The following is a 20,341-nucleotide window of genomic DNA, read 5'->3' as shown; positions in this document are numbered from 1 at the left end:
AACAAAAAGAACACCACTTTTGTCCCTGTGCAACTCCACAGCAGAATCTGCTAGTGCTAGATGGCACAAATCAGCACATGCCAAACAAATGGTGGGTAGTTTTAATGAATCATGCAGGTTTATTACTGGCTGCTGAAACTGAAAACGTCTATTATTTGGCTGGCATTGTCCCTTCAGAAGTACATTGAAAGGTGCTAGCAAATAGTGAAAGAAATACACTAGGACCCTCTCATCCACAAGATCAGTATCTGCTGATTCACTTATCCATGGTCTGAAAATTTTGAAAATATTCAAAGAAAAATCCTAGAAATATATATTTCTAAAGATGAAGTTACCAGAACTGGCCACTGGAGGGCTCCAGAGACCATCCCACAAACATGGCGGCGGTGGGGGGGGGGAGTTTGGAACCAATCCCCGCAGATACGGGATACTACTGTAAGGTAAAACAGCATCAAACCAATCCCCTTCATAGATATGAACCACATAGACAATGGCTAACATTGAGGAAAAGTTTTCTGCACACATAGAAGAGGCTAGGATAAACCTATGCAGAGCAAAAACAATACACCTTGCCAAATGGATGAATGCCAAAGACTGTCTCTCATCAAGACAAGATTCTGGCTGGACCATCTGGAAGTCACTTAATACACCTTGAAGGAAAATAGGAGGATCTAAGAATAATAAAATAAAATGGGGCTACTTGGTTACAGGACAAATTATCTGTAATTGTGGTGAAACTCAATCAATGCAACATTTATGTGCATGCAATTTATGCCCCACCACAGGTACTTAAGGAAATCTAATCAATGACAATGATGACACTATTGACACAGCCTACTTCTTGTCAAAAACAGTCTAACCATTTAATGATTTTAAATTTGTTTGAAATTTATATTTCAGATACCTCCATAATTTTAAATTGTGCCACAGTCTGATACAAATAAAGAAAAGAAGAAAGCGTATCGTATGTGCTTGGCATGCAGAAGACCTCGGATTCAACCCACAGCTTCTTCTAGCAAGGATTGGAAACACCTAAACTGGAAACCCTGGAGATGCCCTGCCAGACGGAGGTACACAAGGGTCACTTCAAGACATTTTGCTGTCTGAGGCAAAGGACATCGGCCTCTCTCTTATACCATATCCAAAAGCCGACTGAATCTTCATCTCTGGTGATGGTATGGTCTATACCAGTGGTTCTCAATCTTGGGTCCCCAGATGTGGCACATAACTCTCTCTCTCTCTCTCTCTCTCTCTCTCTCTCTCTCTCTCTCTCTCAGCTCTCACACCCCCGCATCTCCTGCCAGAATTGATGGCCTCATTCTATCTAAAGATGAGGTGATTGTCTGCCTCCCTGTGCCTCACTAAACTAGATGCAACAATGAACTGACTCATAAAAAGGGAGATGAACTTTCTATGTGCCTATGACTATATACCTCCGAGTTCTCATTGTGTTCTCCCCTTTAAAATTCCAATATCCAAAATATAAGGGACATCATGCCTGAAATCCAGTAGTAAGTCACAGCTACATGAATCAGTGGGGATCTGGTGAATCAACTCTTCTTCCTGGTCTATTTATTCAATGGCCTGACTTAGTAATGGATTTCAACCATTGCTGTTGAGTTATCCCCTTCAGCTGTGCTGAGATGGTACAGCCCAATGAGGTCTGTACCTTTACTCTTTCCTGAACATTTGAGGGAGGACGTTACCTATTACATGCAAATAATATGTAACAGGGTCAATGCAGTGCGGTGGTGAGAGTGCTGGATTGGGATTTGGGGAGATCCAAGTTCTAGTCTCCATGGAGCCCCCTGGGTTCCATCATTACCTCTCAGCCCAACACATTTCACAGAGTTGTTGTGAAGATTTTCAAACAGAGAAGAGCAGAAGAGTCATGTATCGTGTTCTCATTAAAGAAGTGAGATATGAGCATATTTTGTTGTTCAGTTTTTAAGTCGTGTCTGACTCTTCGTGACCCCTTGGACCAGAGCACGCCAGGCCCTCCTGTCTTCCACTTCTTCCCGGAGTTGGGTCAAATTCATGTTGGTAGCTTCGATGACACTGTCCAACCATCTTGCCCTCTATCGTTCCCTTCTCTTCTTGCCCTCACACTTTCCCAACATCAGGGTCTTTTCCAGGGAGTCTTCTCTTCTTACGAGATGTCCAAAGTATTGGAGCCTCAGCTTCAGGATCTGTCCTTCCAGTGAACCCTCAGGGTTGATTTCTTTCAAAATGGATTGGTTTGTTCTCTTTGCAGTACAGGGGACTCTCAAGAGTCTCCTCCAGCACCACAATTCAAAAGCATCAATTCTTTGGCGATCAGCCTTCTTGATGGTCCAGCTCTCACTTCCATACATTGCTACCGGAAAAAAAAACATAGCTTTGACTATGTGGATCTTTGTCGGCAAGATGATGCTTTTTAAGATGCTGTCTAGGTTTGTCATTGCTTTCCTCCCAAGAAGCAGGTGTCTTTTAATTTTGTGGCTGCTGTCACCATCTGCAGTGATCATGGAGCCCAAGAAGGTAAAATCTGTCACTGCCTCCATATCTTCCCTTTCTATTTGCCAGGAGGTGATGGGACCAGTGGCCATGATCTTAGTTTTTTTGATGATGAGCTTCAGACCATTTTCTGCGCTCTCCTTTTTCACCCTCATTATGAGGTTATTTAATTCCTCCTCAATTTCTGCCATCCAAGTGGTATCATCTGCCAGATAGGTGGGGTATAAATAAATAAATAAATAAATAAATAAATAAATAAATAAATAAATAAATAAATAAATAAAATATCTGAGGTTGTTGATATTTCTTCTGGCAATCTTAATTCCGTTTTGGGATTCCTCCAATCCAGCCTTTCGCATGATGTATCCTGCATATAAGTTAAATAAGCAGGGAAACAATATACAGCCTTGTCGCACTCCTTTCCTAAATTTGAACCAATCAATTGTTCCATATCCAGTTCTAACTGTTGCTTCCTGTCCCACATATAGATTTCTCAGGAGACAGATAAGGTGGTCAGGCACTCCTATTTCTTTAAGAACTTGCCATAGTTTGTTGCGGTCCACACAGTCAAAGGCTTTTGCATAGTCAATGAAGCAGACGTAGATGTTTTTCTGGAACTCTCTGGCTTTCTCCATAATCTGGTGCATGATATGAACATAACCAGTAAATAAATGAACGCATGTGACAAAATCCAATCACTGCTCTCGCCCACTAAAGTAGCTTAAATGGTTATTCAGTAACTATTTATTATACTGAATATATCAATATAAGTATCATAGTAAGATATCAAGATAATGTAAGAAGACACACACTCATAAACTGAGACAATGACTATTTTTAAGAAGGGGGAAACAGCTTTATACAGTATCTTATTGCTTATAGTATGCTTGGTCCAAAAGCGTTCTTTTCAAACAGTAGGTCTGCATTTAACTTGTCATTAAAATCAATTAAAACTTGCCATCACCAATTCACAATTGGCTTTTGTGGGTTAATCCACCAAGCTTTAGTTGGTTAATACATTCAACAGAGCTTGCAAGTCTGATAAAATCCCACTTCGTGCTTTCCTCTCCTTCTAAATACGATGTCGGCTGGTTTTTAACTTCACAACCGGGACGCGGGCTTTTCCTTACAAGCCGCTCTCAAACCGTTACTACCTGAAACACTCAAGGAAATAGAAATAAAATCGCCAACAGGGGCAGGCTGTAGCCCGCTCGGTCGAACTTCCGAAACGGGCAAAAGTGCCGCGTTTTGGAGTTCGTTGCTCTTTAAAGAGCCAAGCGCAAATCCTGGTTGCAGCTCAAATCTTAATCCGTAAAATTTGGACAAGACGGCATCGGTTTTTTTTCTCCCCAACTCTTTTCCTCCACTTGAGCTCTGCAAGGCGGCGCGTTTTTAGCGACTGGGAAGGCTGGACTGTACTTGGACACAGCCAGCGCCTCGTCTTCGCTCAAATGTGTCCCGGGAGGAAAGTCTTTCTCTCCCCCTCCGCCCCCGCGCCCCCCCCAATCCCTTCTGCTATTTTCAGTTCGCGGGCTCCCCCTGAAACCCCGAGCGTGTCAAACACAAGCGCGCAGGCCGGGCACCGGGAGGAGGAGCAGCGCGACGCTATATCAGCCGGTCACCTCCAGGGGGCGTGCGAGAGAACGCGGTGGCTCCGTCTCCCTCCTGAGCCAAAGCGCCCGGGCGGGCGGGCGGACTCTTCAGAAGGTGGGCATCTCTCGCCTGGCGCGAAGCTCCGCTCGCCGCTCGCCCGCCTTGCCTCCGCATCCCGAAGCGAGCGGAACCCTTCTTGGCCCAAGCGGGGAAGATGGAGCTGGGCTTTGCGGAGGGATGACACTCCTCTCCTGACGCCCCCCCCCGCCGCCGCCGCCCCGATCGCCAGCGGCGCCGCCGGCATCATCCCCTTCCCCGTCGTTCCCGCAGAAGCAGCAGCAGCAGCGGCGGGAAGGGCGGCTTGGCGAAGAGAGCCCGGGAGGTCCCTCTCGCTCGCGGTCCGGGGCGAGCCCGCCGCCGTGCCTGCGCGCCCAGCCCGTCTTTCCTTCCCGATCGGTGGCTCAGGTAAAGCGGGTCGGGTCCTCGGGCGAACTTTTCCTCCCGAGCCAGGTTCGCCGTGTGTGTGTATGTTTAGGGGGGTGGGGGTGGGGAGGTAGGATCCACTCCTTCTTTTCATTCTTGCATCCCTTTCAAGATCTCGATCTACTCTCTCTCGCACGCGCGCACGCACGCACACACATTTCTCCTTTCGCGCAGGTGAAAGGCGATCGCAGCCCGATCTCACGTGGGGAAGTTTGTAAAAAGCTCGGAGAGACCCACCCGAGACTCACGTGTAAAGCTTTGATTTTTCAGATTGGACCGAGGGTCACTGATCCCGAGAGAGAGAGAGAGAGGCGTATGAATACATGCGTGTATCAAATATCAATATATTGAATCCCTGGAGGGCACTTGATCAACCAAACCCCCTTTTCTGTTTGAGCGGACGGAATCTGCTCGTGTGAACCTGCGTGAGTTTTCCGACGGACTATAAAAGTAGTCTTCTCTCAGCGTGGGATTCCGCCGACTTTGCTCCCTTCCCAATAATGTTACCTAGGATCTAGGTAAAAGGTGTGCACCAGACACAGCCAGAGCAGGAATAAAACATCCTTATATCTGGAGTACAGGTTTCCACTTTTCTATAGGGGCGGGGAAGTAATAATAATTGGATTCATACACAGAAGCTATACCTGGACCTATCTGTGTTTCATTGTGCATATATAGAAAGATCCGCCTACATGGGCTTCCGTGTGCGTGTCTCTGTTGCATGTTTGTTTATGCCTTAACGATATTTCTGTGTTTCATTGTACAAACCCTGAAGTCGGTTCGGGCAACCCAGAAAAGAACAAAATAAAGCCAAATGGAAAGTTAGCTTCTCATTGCTCAGCCAGTGTTTGTTTTGACACCTCAGAGAGTCTCCTGTTCTGGTTTCCTGTTTCAGCATCCACTGGATTGGTCCCTTTGGTGTCTGAGACCAGTCTACAAAACAATTTCTTTTTCCTTTTAAAAAAAGGATGGTGGGCTGACTTTGCTTAAAAAGCCCTGTCTTTAGTTTCCAAACTACTGCCTTGAACTCGCATGGCTTGTGCTCTGTGTGCTCATTCACAGGTAGTGCTGCTCATATTGCGGGCTCGGCTCTGCCTGCAAGCCTGGGCAGGTTTACCAGGGAGTAAGTGCCACACTGAGCTCCGCAGGTCTTCCTTCCAGATAAGCATGCTCCCTACTCCCTCGTGATCCCTTGGGATCGCCTAGAGAATCCCAGTAGACTCTTCAGAGAAGCAAGGCAGGGGGGGAGGTGTATTCATTTTTCCCTGACCTCACTATAATCTTTTCTGGGGGTCAGTTGAGTTGACTGTGTTTTTTAAAATTATTATTTATAAGGGGGGGGGACATCTTTGAGAGAGGGTGTTGGGTGGCCACACAGGAGAAGAACCTAGGGCTCCTGTACCTTTAACACTTGCATAGGAGAGGGAATTCCAGCTGCTGTGGCACCATCTGTTGAAATACCCTTTTTGACACCATTATTTAAAGTACAGGAGCTCTGGTTTTTTTCGATGTTTCTTCCCTAGCAGGATGATTCATAGGACTGAGAATAGACAACTATGTGAGAATTGTTTGGATTTATCATATCGTTGCACAAGAGTAAGGTAACTTGCTTTGTCCTGGCCTTAATCCTCCACCTCTAAACTAGAAACAGTAATAAGAAGGCTGATAGTTTCAATCTTGTTGATTGACTTCAGCTTTACAGATACAGTGGGCTGCAAAAGTATGGAAATAATAAGTCCCCCTTTCTTCTACTACTGCTTTTGATGCTTGCCCTGTGCCAGTATTCCCAAAGCTTGGGTCTCCCAGCTGCTGGACTCTCGCACATCTGGCTAGCTTGGCTGTATGTGAGGAAAGGTAGAGTGATACCCCAATATGGAGAATCCCTGGTTTGGGACCAACTGCAAGCAGCAGGAAGGAGGTTTTGAGCACAAGTGGGAGGGATTGCATCTTTGATCCAAAGTTGTTGCATTTGCTGCAAAGATCTGCACAATCCCCACTTAGCTTTAAATCGGACCATCTAAAACACTCCATCGGAGTGAGCGTGTATGTGCAGCAGTTCATAGAGAAGTACTGTAACCGACTGCCTAAAGTACTTGCTGTGTTTGCACAATAGCAACAGAAGCAGCAAAGACACTACACAACAATACAGTAATCATAATGTCCTGTCAAGTCAATTCTCATGGCAGCTTTTCTCAGAGTTTTCTAAGTGGAGAATACTCAGAAGTGGTTTACCATTCCCATCTTCTGGGGGCAATCGGGGACTGTACAGCTTGCCCAAGGCTGCACAGGCTGGCACAGTGGGGAATATAACTCACAACCTCTGGCTTTGCAGACAGAAACCTAAACCACTGAGTTAACCAGCCACCAGTACACAAGAGATCACTGAAGAATGTCTGATAGGGAGACATTTTATTGGAAAACATAAGGAAGGGGTATTTGTTGCATATTCTATAAGAATCAATGTATTTAATATGCAACAATATTGGCATGGAAGATATAAAATAGTTGCTGCTTTTTTTAAAAAAAAGGGTAAGTCACTATTGCTGAAATTTCTAGTCTCAAGGCCATGCTTTTAATATGGCAAAATTGGTCATGAAATGCAGGCTTGGCTTGAGTAATAACTTTTTTTTAAAGTGTGACTGACATTTTTCTTAAAAACCTTCTGATGCAAAAACCTTGATAGGCTAGGATGTACGTTGGATTTTTCTTCCTATTTCTCTCCTACACGTATGCAGTGGAACATGGTTTGAGAACTACATGAGTGGTTTCTGTGTTATTTGAGAAGGACTTGAGCAAAAATGTTTTTTAGTGAGCAGTAGGTCCGATTGAAATCAGTGGGGCTGAGGTCAATATGTAAGTTGGGATTGCAACTTTGGAGAAAAAATCCCCAAACATTGTGTGCGGAAGGAGGTAAAAAAGATCCGAGGTTGCATATCCCCTCTCTCCAGTTCTGTAGGGAGACGAGTACTTTGGCTTCCGATTTGCTACCAGACAAAGGGCTGGGTAGCAGCTTATCGGCATTTTTTTCTGCCCTAGAGATGATTCTGCCATAGAGCTGAGAAGAGGAAGTCCGCCTGTAATGAAGGTGTGTGTGTGTGGAGGGGCAGAACTTTTTACCTGAGTTCAAATTAGGATATGGGTTGTCCCTTCTATTCAGTGGTGACCTTATTTTCCCTTACTTTTGGAAATGGTAATTAGAAATCTTGGATTAGAGAAAAGGTGCACCTTTTTAAAAAAGTGTAATGTTTACGTCAGATAAACACAAGTCTCCTTCTTTTCATGCCTGTTCAGAAGGGTAGAAAGAAAGAATAGATCTAGGGAACAGACATTTTGCTTGAAGTTTCAGAGCGCTAGGCCTACAGGTCATCCTGAATTCAAAAAGACTTATTTGGAGACAAGTTTTGTAGCATGCAGTGATTTCTGGAGAACACAACTCAGGAAAGTAACTGTCTCAACTACAATTTCCAGAACCCCCCCTCCCCACCAGCATGACCATCTTACCAGGGGATGGTGTGGGAACTGTTTTAAGAGTGGGAATGGGTTCAGAAACAGGTGAGAAGCCTGACCTTAAGCATGTTTACTTGGGAGAAAGACTTCATTTAAAGGTGAAGGTGGCTGTGTGAGGGGGGAAAGGGAATCTGAACATCTCATGCAGAGGATGGCAATGTGTTACCTGGGAGTAACCCCCATGAAATTCACTGGGAATATATTGGAGTGCGCTGTGACTATGCTTGCTGCACTTAAGCATTCAAGAGTAGTGGGTATCCTATGGGCATGTGAATATTGATTGTATACTGGCAGAAGAGACCCTGGCTGAAAAATGGGATTGCCAACTGCGGTAAATGTTGTTTGGGTGAAGCTGGGTTCCTCTCTCTCTCTCTCTCTCTCTCTCCCTCCCTCTCTCTCTCTCTGTGTGTGTGTGTAAGAGACTTTTTTAACATTTAAACTGGATCTAACTCCTAATGAGTTCAATGGGCTTTAGTATCAGATTTGCAGTATAGAAATATACCTATGGAACAACTGGCCCGTCTTGCTTTCACTGAGATCCCAGTCTTAGAACACCCCCAAAACCCCATTTATTTGCCAATATGAATCACTCGTTTTCCCAGACCATGCAGAAGACTAAGAACTGCAGCCCAAAGTTTTCTGGCCATTTCCCTTATGATCAGGACCATGCTGACAGGGACATATAGGGCCCCAAGCTCAGGTACTGTTGCTGGACACATCAAGGATGGGCAACTTTGGTGGGTGCTGGGCAACCTTTTGCCCCTGGAACTCTCTTTAGAGTCTGAGTTCTCTAGAGTTCCGGGCATCGTTTTCTATTACCTCTTTTCTGATCCCTTTTTACTGGCGATGCTAGGAATAGCACCTGGGATGTTTTGCAGGCAAAGCGGCTGAATCTGTCATGCAACAAGGCACAGGGTGGAAAAGTTCCTTCCGTAAACTACAGCCCCAGAATGCCATTGATCTTGTACCCCAAAATGATGACTACTGACATTGTATGCTATCTTAATTGAAAAGCATTGGTTTTGCTCTAGTCTCAGTCATACTCTGAGCAGTCCCATTAGGTCTACTTTAAATGTTTCTGTACTAAGTCTTCTGGTTCCAACCCGATGACCAGAATCCTGTTGGCAATTTATACTAGCCTAAGAAAAATCATGTAAGTCACAGCAGGAAATTGCTACTCATTGAAGTGCTGCTTGTGTTCTTGGGTGTGTGCCTAGGAACCCAACCAGTACCTTGTTGATGACTGGCAATCTGTAGCTGCAGCTTATGTGCATTCCCTGATGTGAGTTTAAGTCACCAGTAGGATTCTGACCATTGTGGTTAACCTTTTCTCTGGGCTGGCCTATTGATATGTGAGCATCTTCAGTAGATGATGCAGCCTTTGAAAGATGCCTGTAGGTTGGCCACGGGAAGAGCAGGATGGGGCTCCTGTTGCTTTAATAGTTCTGTGAAAGAGAGCATTTCAGCTTTCCTAGAAAGTTGTGTAGCCACACTGCATATGTATGCGAACCAACTCTGTGCCTGGCTTGTTTCCAGATAAACTTCATTCTGATTGTTTGCCAGTTTTTTTGGGGGGGAGGGAATACATTAATTTTTCAGGAGTAACATAAAAACAGATGATTGAGGTTTGTAAATAATGGCTAAATCTAATTATTAGCCCCAACTAAAAAAGCCCCATCGAATCCATGGTACTTACATAAGTATTGACTTCAGTTCATTAAATGAGTCTAGGCTAGTTAAGAGTAACGGATGTAGCTCAGGGTGGATAAAAATCAGTGATTTTGTTAAAAAATAAAATTGATTTCAATATGTAAAAAAATTATTTTAAAAATTTCAGCTTTCAAACATTTTGATTTTTTAACTTAAATCGTGAGTTAAATCATGATCCACCTGGAGCTCTACATTTTTAATGTTAGCTTAAACTCTTCTTCAGGTATCTCACTGGAATCTACTGAACTGACTTATTTAAGTCTTCTTTCATGTTCTCTATGCGTAACCCACATTTCTTTATACATCCAGCTTTCCCTACATCCATGAATTCTCTCAGTTGGTTTCTCCTCCATTTATTTTGTATAAAATATGATACCAATAGTGCTGCATTTCCACAATTTTTTTCTGGGGGAAAAAAGTTGAATGTCTCCCTAAAAGTAACAGAAAAACAAATTATGCAATTTAATTTTAGGCATGATAGAGTAAAGAGGTAAACAACCACTCCACCTTTCAAACAGTTCATAAGGTGTATTTTGTGGGTTTGTACACATGCGACACTATGGCTCAAACTGAAGCATATCCATTATTTTTCCTTTATGGAACTTGGAATAGGCTGGGCACATTATTACTCTTTGTAAGATAGCCTGTAATATTAAAGTCAGGGGGAAGTGCACCCTGTTTAAGGATTCCAAGGTTAGCAATTGAGGTGCATTATATACTTGGCTCTAAGCCTGCAATATAAACTTGATCAAATAACTTTGCTCCGGATAGGTTTCTTTGGGACACGCTGCTGAGCTATTTTAGAAAATTCATTTTTGAGTCTCCTGCTTTGAAAGAGTTGAACCTACCAACTGAGGCATCCATGTGGAGCAAGTATTGCCACCTCATAATACACCAGCTTGCCAGTTAACAACCAATACCTACAACGGTTTGATCTTATGTGAAGTTGAAGTAACAATGCTGACAAATGTATGATTGCATAAGCTTTCATGTCTCCTGCTGTGCCCCATGCCACCCCCCTCTCCATTATTCATGGAGGCTTGTGGCTGTTCAACCAGAGAGATTTCAAGGCATTTAGGTGGATGCAAGGATGAGGAAGGGAAGAATTTTTTTTTCTTCCTTGACTAGCCAAAAGCTAACTTCACCTAGGTGATCAAAGAACAATCAAGTAAAATGCAGCTACTTAGATACAGGACAATTTTTTTGCAACTGTGGAGATATTCAACAAGTGCATGCAATTTATGCCCCGCCATGTAAGATCATGCAGGTGGCCAGATAATGCTATTGAAGTCGCTTGCTTCTGGTCAAAGATAATCTATCTTAACATTTTCATTTGTTTTTAATTTTACATATATTTCATATTCGTCCATAATTTTAAATTGTGCAATGCTCTGATATGAATAAATAAGTAAAGACCCTAGGTGTTGAGGCATTGATCCTGACTCTGAATGTGTAACATGAAACACAACATTGCAGTGGAACCTTTAAGAGCACCAGAATTATTTTTTGCACAGAATAGTTAATAACACTGTTTTTTTTTTTTGCTTGTGTCTCTTGATTTTGATGGGTAGAAGCATTCTTAATGTGTTGTTGACCAGAATCCAATGGAATATTTATCCCAGCTCTAACTTCAGCGGCATAAATGCCAGGAGTGAATTGCTGCTAGTCAAGCACTTGTGCTTCTCATCATGCAACTGGTGTGCATCAAGAAATACAAGCAATGCTATTTGAACCAGCAGCAATTCACTGCTGATATTTACTCCATTGAACTTAATGCCAGCAGAGATGACTAATAGAATTCTGGCCATTGAGTTCTGGCCAGCTTCTTTAGAAATGGAGTTTGATACGCGACTGTGTTTTTTAAAAAAATACTCTCATTTAAAATGATAAATTGGATTACAATCTTTCTGTGCTTGCAGTAGACCCATTGAAATCAAAGACTTGCAAATTAATTATAACCTATTTAAATTCTATTAATTTCAGTAGGTTTACTCTTCAACTTGATAAAACCTGGATCCAACCCAGTATGTGTTTTTGTTGTCGTGTCACCATCACTTTCTGTGTTGATCATTTTAATCTTCTTTTACTCTCCCCAGTTTGTTAGCTCCTCCTGTTCAGCTTTAAATTGGAAAATGAAGAGCTGTAGGATTTTAATGGAGTAAATATAATGTACATATAACAAATTAGCATTTAACTCTTGGGTCTCATGGAGAAAAGTAATATCAAAATTGTTTGGGGATTTGCCATAGAGTTAAAGTCAATCTTAGCAGCACTGGTATTATGCAAAAGATTGATTTGGCTGTGGTCTTCCTAAGGCTGCAATCCTAAACATGACCTACAATTTTTTCTTGATTAAGAGTGAAATCTTGTTTGTCTCTACTCAGAAGTAAGCCTCTTTGAATTCAGTGAGTTGTACTCTGAGATTAGGAGATATAGAACTACAATCAAAATACTGCACATGTTTTAGAGCATCATGTATCTCTCTTGAAATGGAGACACAGACTCCGAATGTTGGTCTGTTTGTTTTGAATATTTATACACCACACAACTTATTGTCAAGCACTACCCTGAGCAGTTAACAGTAAAAAGAAAAATTAACCCATCAAACCCCGCACCACAAAATCAACATCCGTTGACAGCACAAATAAAAATTAAAGCCAGAAGCAAAACTTAACTAAAAACTAAATAATGGCAGGACCAGGTAGTATGTACATACATAGCTAACCCAGTGGGAGGATGTCTTTAAAAGATTCTTTTAAAATACAGTCTTTAATATCCCCTTGAAAACTGGGAGGGAGGGGGCCTGGCAAATCTCTAACGGAAACCCATTCCACAATGATGGGACCACGCTTGAGAAGGACTGATCGCTCGTTGAGGTGGTCTTTGCCTCTCTTGGCATGGCAACCCATAAGAGCGAGGCCTGCGGAGATCGGGTGACACAGACTGAGGTTTTGTTGCTGGACACAAGCTGTGATCAACCCTAGCAGCATAGTGAATGGCTGAGAATAATGGGAGTTGTAGTCTAGCAGCAACTGGGGGGGCCACGTGTTCCTCAGCTTTGTTTTAAAAGACTGTGCTTCTTATTTTGCTCTGCAAAGGATATTGCTTATGAACAGCGCTTGCAAAAGGATTGTAATTTGTCATTTTGCATTTCCACTCCTCATTTCCTTCTGTCGCTGTACATTTCCATTGTGTTGTACACGGCTGTTTGAAAATACACAATGGAGACGTTATCCTCTGGATGTGTAAGTAGAAGGAAATCCCACCAAGTCCAGTGGGAATTACTCCCTGGGAAGTGCGCACAAATTGCATTTGTATGCAGCCTGCTCCATTGAAGAGAACGAAGAAATGTTCCAGGGCTTCCAGATTGTCAAGGTTTCTGCTACATATTAGCGAAACTGAACTGAAAAAAATAAATATATGAAGGGTTAGGGCTTCATTTATTAAGAAATAGGGAGTCTGTGTTAGAAATTAATGTCCTGGTGCTATGGGCTAGGAGTGTAGAGCTGGTTCATCTACTAATAGAGCTCTAAATAAATTGCAATACATTAATTCAAAACTATGTAGGTGAGGACTATCCCAGACAATGAATAAAAAAATACATCTTTCACCACTTAAGTGCTAAATGTATCATCTTTACTTAAGTATATATATATTTTTTGCAGCACAGTTTAAGAGTTGGTATATATCTCAGTGTTCTGATGAAGAGCAAATAGATCTGAACGTGTAAAATCTGCTTAGCTCTGTGCTTGCCTGTAGTGCATGTGCGATAAATATATGGATTTTTCCAGACAACTGTGCTCCCCCATTGTTACACCATAGGAAAATAACATTCTGCTTAGAACTGGCTGAGGGCAAATTACATATATAAAGTGTGATAGATATTGTGTGTTTAAAAAGGGATGTTTCAGCCTGAAACCAGTGTGGCTGACATTTATAGAGAGGACCGTATTGCTCATCTTGGCCTTACCAGGACATGGGTCTCCTGCTCTTGCCACACCACTGAATTTTTGTGACAAAGGGAACATTTACAGTTTATTAAATTGCAAATTGCACAGCTGATGTTTGGTTTGCTCTTGTTAGCATGGCCAGAAACCTCCTGCGTAGACCTGTGATCTTGAAAATAAGACACACCATCTTGAAAACAAGATAAAGCAGAGCCCTGCAGAGGTTGGTGAACTACAACTCCCATCAGCCCTAGCCAGCATCACAGATGGCAGCAGATGTTGGGAAGTGTGGTCCAACTTCTGGAGGCCGCTTCATAGTTCTCTATCATATAAAGTCTATACAAGATATAAAGGAAGCATATGCTCTGCTTTGAAGGTGTTTAGCACTTACAGGGGCTTCTGGAATCTTAACCGCCTGGAAAATAAGGTGCATAGTCCTCATGAATCTTGCTTTAAAGCAGTGGTTCCCTACTTTGGGTAGGAGCTCCCAAAAACCACAGCTAGTGGCGAAGGCTTATGGGAGTTTTAGTCTGAAAACTTTTGGAGGCCCAAATTTGAGAACCACTGCTTTAAAGGAAAATATCAGTTATTCTAAGCCAGTGGTCCCCAACCTTTTTAATGCCAGGGACCAGTTTTGTTGAAGACCATTCTTCCAAGGACCGGGGGGGGGGGCTGCCACCGCTGGTGTCCATGAATGGGGGGGCGTCCATGCATGGGAGTACTTGTTATGCAGTAGTATGTTATGCCATCATTTAAAGTGCCTCTGAGGAATCCCAAATAAAGATCAGCTATGCTAGTACGTAGGTCTTTCCTGACATTTTCTTAGTCACATCCTACAGCAGGAGCCATGGTCCACAGAGAGCTTTGAAAGCATCAGAGGGATCTCATTGTTAAAAAGGTATCAGTCAGGAGAAGGGTACAAAAGAATTTCCAAGGCATTAGATATACAGTACCATGGAACACAGTGAAGGCAGTCATAATCAAGTGGAGAAAATATGGCACAACAGTCACATTACCAAGAATTGGACGTCCCCGCAAAAGTGATGAAAAGACTAGAAGAAAATTGGTCAGAGAGCCTGCCAAGGGGCCTACAGCAACATTAAAGGAGCTGCAGGAATATCTGGCAAGTACTGGCTGTGTGGAACATGTGACAACAATCTCCCGTATTCTTTATATGTCTGGGCTATGGGGTAGACTGGCAAGAGAGAAGCCTTTTCTTACAAAGAAAAACATCCAAACCTGGCTAAATTTTGCACAAAAACATATGAAGTCTCCCAAAAACATGTGGGGAAAAAGTGTTATGGTCTGATGAAACCAAGGTTGAACTTTTCAGCCCTAATTCCAAAAGATATGTTTGGTGCAAAAACAACATTGCACATCACCAAAAGAACACCATACCCAAAGTGAAGCATGATGGTGGCAGCATCATGCTTTGGGGCTGTTTTTCTTCAGCTGAGACAGGGACCTTAGTCAAGGTAGAGGAAATTATGAACAGTTCCAAATACCAGTCAGTATTGGCACAAAACTTTCAGGCTTTTGCTAGAAAGCTGAACATGAGGAGGAACTTCATCTTTCAGCATGACAACGACCCAAAGCATACATCCGAATCAGCAAAGGAATGGCTTCACCAGAAGAAGATTAACATTTTGGAATGGTCCAGCCAGAGCCCAGACCTGAATCTAATTGAATATCCATGAGGTGATCTGAAAAGGGCTGTGCACAGGAGACGCCCTTGCAATCTGACAGATTTGGAGCGTTTTGGCAAAGGAGAGTGGGCAAATATTGCCAAATCAAGATGTGCCATACTGATAGACTCAAGCCCAAAAAGGCTTAGTGCTGTAATAAAATCAAAAGATGCTTCAACTAAGTATTAGTTTAAGGTTTGTACACAGATGCAACCATATTATTTCAGTTTTTTATTTTTATTTCCCTCCACCTAAGAGATTTCAGTTTGCTGTTCAACTGCGTTGTACAGTTCATAGGTCTCATTAAAGGTGGAAAAAGTTCTGAAATTATTTATCTTTGTCTCATTTTTTTACATCACAGACGCTTGACATTTTAACAGGGGTGTGTAAACTTTTTATATCCACTGTAGCTCTTAATTTAAAAATCAGCACAGCAGCACATTGTGCCACATAAGCTCAGGAATGTTAAGTAAAATATGTCAATGGCTTAAATTCTGTTGCACAGCAATGCAAAATTAAAACATTTAGACACAAATTGCCTTTCATTAAGAAATCTCCATAGATATTATCTGCATGCAGCAGATGTCTACAGAAAGTTCCTCATTTTGGGTAATTTGTGTCTAAAACTTATGCCTTTTGTGTAACTGCACAAGATTTGAGCCAATGGATGAAATCTTACTAGTATGTGGGCAAGGTCTGCATAACTTGATACAGCTAACTGCAGCTAATTGACAAGGTGTTCGGATGAGTCTTGGTCATGGCCCTGTTCATGCTCTGAATTATGCAACCAACCTGAGACCCACCCTGACACCTCCTCAACTAGCCACAATTAGCTCTGGCAAGTTACACAAAACATACAGTCCAATGGGATTCTGGCCAATAGTTCCCGTTCCCCTGGTTCCATATTAAGGGTCCTCTTTGCGGGCTAAACCACAGAAGCCTTTGTGTGCTGCAGGGTCAGAAGACCAGCAGTTGTAAGATCGAATCCACATGACGGAGTAAGCTCCCGTCGCTTTGTCCCAGCTCCTCGCCAACCTAGCAGTTCAAAAGCATGTAAATGCGAGTAGATAAATAGGTACCACCTCGGTGGGAAGGTAAACAGCGTTCCGTGTACAGCCGCGCTGACCACGTGACAACGGAAACTGTCTTCGGACAAACGCTGGCTCTACGGCTTGGGAACGGGGATGCGCACCGCCCCCTAGAGTCGGACATGACTGACTAAATGTCAAGGGGAACCTTTACCTTTACCTTGCAGCCTTCACAGGGAGATCAATGACAAGAGCACCAGAGCTGTCCCATATATGAAACAGGGCACTTAGAAACTCTTTCCCAGGTGCAGGTGAACATGGACAGGATGGGAAGTGAGGTACAGATGAAGAAGAGATTAGTAATGATCCAGAGCATCATGTGTTTAATTAGGATAGTGACTGAAGGAGAGAGAAAACAGGGGAGAACACAATTGTTTGTGCATGCCTGCTGTATGGTTCTTGTGTATGATCTGATGCAACCTTCACTTGGTGGGGAAAGACAGCTTTAGAGATGAATCAAAGACAGTTTGCCCTATAATCTGAAATACAAAGCACATATGTAGCCTGAGCTCCACGACCCAAACCCCCTATTTGAATCCATAGTTTCAGAATTTAACAAGCAACCTATTTTACAGAAAAACAAGCCTCTTCTTTCTTCCCCCCCCACCGTAAAAGAGAAATCCATTCACATGCACACATACACAAATGCACAATCACAAGAAAGGGAAGGGGAAAGAGAGGATGAGGAAAGCAAAGAAAAGTGAGGGGAAGGAGAATGGGGGGCACACACATACACACACTCTCCTCTCTCTTTCTCCCCCTCAGACACACACACACATACACACACACAAAGGAAGAGAAGAGGGGGGGAAATTAAAAGAGCACAATACCTAAAAGAGGAATAACTCAGGCTGTGTCATTGTCACCTCTGTAACTAAACTAATGCACCCTAAACTAATGCACAAAACAATGGAGGAGACTACGAAGTGGAAGGAAGCAGGCAGAGACCGGGTGTTGGGCAAGGGGAGATGGAGGAAAAGAGAGGGGGGTCAGAGAGAGAGAGAGAGAGACAGATGGGGCAGAGAGAGAGAGAGAGAGAGAGAAAAGGGGCGCAGAGAGAGATGGGGCAGAGAGTGAGTGAGAGAGAGAGAGAAACGGCGCAGAGAGAGAGAGATGGGGCAGAGAGTGAGTGTGAGAGAGAAACGGCGCAGAGAGAGAGATGGGGCAGAGAGAGAGTGAGTGTGAGAGAAACAGGGCACAGAGAGATGGGGCAGAGAGAAAGTGTGTGAGAGAGAAATGGGGCGCAGAGAGGGGGCAGAGAGAAAGTGTGTGTGAGAGAAATGGGGCACAGAGAGGGGGCAGAGAGAGAGAGAGAAATGGGGCACAGAGAGAGAGAGATGGGGCAGAGAGAGAGAGAGAGAGAGAGAAACGGGGTCCAGAGAGAGAGATGGGGCAGAGAGTGTGTGTGTGTGAGAGAGAAACGGGGCGCAGAGAGAGAGAGAGAGAGATGGGGCAGAGAGTGTGTGTGTGTGAGAGAGAAACGGGGCGCAGAGAGAGAGAGAGAGAGATGGGGCAGAGAGAGAGAGTGAGAGAAGGGGAAAGAAAATAGGGGATGGGGGGATATGAAGAGAAGCGCTTGGGTTGCTCCTGCTTCCTCCTGGCCATTCCCCCCTTTCACATTCTCCTTCTTGATTTTACGAGAGATCAAATTAAAAAGAAGAAAAAACCGCCACCACACCAAAGCCCAAAGAGGGGCAGAGACAGGCACAACGAGGGGGCAAACGGGTGGCTGCCCAGCAGAAGCTGGTTTTCTTATCCTGGGCTATTGGGGGGTGCAGTTACGAAACCGTTTCTCCTGGAGCAAAGGGGAAGAAGGGGTTCCCCCCTCTCCCTTTTTTCCCATGCCCTTTCTTCCCACCTTTTCTTGCTCTCATTCCTGCTCTATCGCCAGGGTCAAACGGCCACGCTCAGGCACTCCCACGTCCTCTCCATCTTGCTCCGATAAAGATATATGGTGGTTTCTGCTGAGACCTCGACCACCCCCAGTGTCCCCAGTTTTATTGCCCCTTCTCGGCGAGGAGAGCATCCCTCGGGCTGCAGCTTCATATGGGGGGGGGGCCTGGAAAGCCGAGTGAAAAAGTTAACTGCTTTGCAAAGGACTCGGACAGAGGTGGGAAACTGAGGGGGTGGGGACTGGCAGCCGTGTCCATGTGTGGTGTGCACATTGCTCCCAGGCAGGAGAAAGAAAGAGGGGCAAGGCAGTCTGAGATGCACTTGGGATTCCTTCCTGGGCTCTGCTGCTCTGGTCTGGGACAGGGAGGCTGAAGCCTCTGGCCATCCATTTTATCGCAGCCAGGAGAAGCAGCCACCCCCAGCTCGCCCTACCCATCACCACTGCCTCCCCCTCTGCTCTGCAGGGACCTTGCATATGCAAATGGTGGAGCGGCCCTCCCACGGGCATGCTGGAAAACACGCGCAGGCGCAAATGGGCGGCGCAGGGGTGAGTGCATGTAGGTGGGGGGTGGGAGGTCTGTCTCGGCGGCCAAGTCTGGCCCAGGCCACGGACCAGCACCGGGCCATGGACCGGGGGTTGGGGACCCCTGTTCTAAGCTATACAGTTGAAGTCTTACATGTGAAGTAATTTGTGTCTTCTCCATGCCACCCAACTAAGGCAGAGCTGGCGGAAGGCATTTTCCTGCCTAAGGCAAAGCTGCCAGGCACATTATATCCAAGATCACCCATATTGTCTGTGGAGAACTCTCTCAAGAATATTTCTCCCTCCCAGATAGTAGAGACACAGTAATAATGGTTAACAATTGGTTGCCTTTTATTACATCCTGAGCCTGCTGCCTCAGGTGCTTGTTTCATTTTTCCTTATGCTAGGGCCAGCCTGGTGGGGTGTGATATCAAATGAGCAGCAACACGGGTGAAACGCGTTCTCCTGCACACAATCTGCAATGTCAATGAAAAGCCATTTCTGTGATGATACTAGCCCCTCCTTTTTTCTGCCAGAGGAAAGTGGTAGCTGAGCTCTTTTAGAAGCAATTTCTAACTTCCATTGTGTGGGGAGTGGAACAGATTATATACGTGATTCGAGGATTGGATTATTAATCATTAACATACATTAATGTTGTGGCCATTACAGTTACAGTTTGGGATGTGATTAATCAGAGATCCTGTCACCAGCAGTACTAAATGTGATCTAGCAATTCCTTGGCCTTCTTTCAAAACAGCAGCGAGACTCATATTTGTGTAGTATACTTTTAAGGGCATGGCAGTTCTTAGCAGTGCTGTTATACGTGCATTGCGGTTGGCCTGAACATATTGCTGCCCAAGGCAGGGCAACAGACAAGTGTCTCCACTCCAGTTGAGGTGGTTGATTCATAAAATGTTATTCTGGGAATGTATGTAGACACGCCACAAAAATCTCATCCTATAGTAAATTTAACAATCTTTAAGGTGTCACAGGACTCATCTGGAAAGCCTACCAGCTCAATGATGCATGATACTGTAAGAAACAGTGAAGTCCAATGAGAACACATTAAATGACTAGGAATTTACTGTATTCCTTAACACTGAAAACCTCCTGTCTAAGACAATTTCTTCTCTGCTTTGAGGCCCAGCTGCCTGCCTTGTCTTCAAGGAATGATTTATAACAGCCAATATCTTCTGGTGAATCACTGCACCAAAATTCCAGAATAGAACTGGAACAAAACAAAATAGTGCCCTTGTTTACATAACATGAAATAAATTATTTGGAAATAATTCCTTTTTCTAAAAATGGAGGCATACATGCATTGCATCAGAAAAAGAGATACCATATTTTTCGCACCATAAGATGCACTTTTTCCCCACAAAACAGGGGGTGGAGTGAAGAAAACAGATTATATTT

At 43.9% G+C, this 20,341-nt stretch overlaps 1 protein-coding gene across 3 annotated transcripts in view; it reads left to right on the top strand.

Annotated features, from left to right (window-relative positions):
- The first annotated feature begins 4,160 nt into the window (after positions 1–4,160).
- The window catches only part of CPNE4 (copine 4), a 262,001-nt gene continuing 245,820 nt past the window's right edge, over positions 4,161–20,341 (top strand). The window contains exon 1 of one of the 3 annotated variants that reach the window (XM_078377351.1): positions 4,161–4,554. The gene's annotated coding sequence lies outside the window, so the exon portion shown is untranslated. The remainder of the gene's footprint in view (positions 4,555–20,341) is intronic. The other 2 variants (XM_078377352.1, XM_020806875.3) reach the window with 2 other exon arrangements.

The sequence above is a fragment of the Pogona vitticeps genome, chromosome 6, assembly GCF_051106095.1.
Source record: "Pogona vitticeps strain Pit_001003342236 chromosome 6, PviZW2.1, whole genome shotgun sequence".
In the NCBI taxonomy this organism is placed as follows: domain Eukaryota; kingdom Metazoa; phylum Chordata; class Lepidosauria; order Squamata; family Agamidae; genus Pogona; species Pogona vitticeps.
This window is presented reverse-complemented; position numbering and strand designations above follow the sequence as displayed.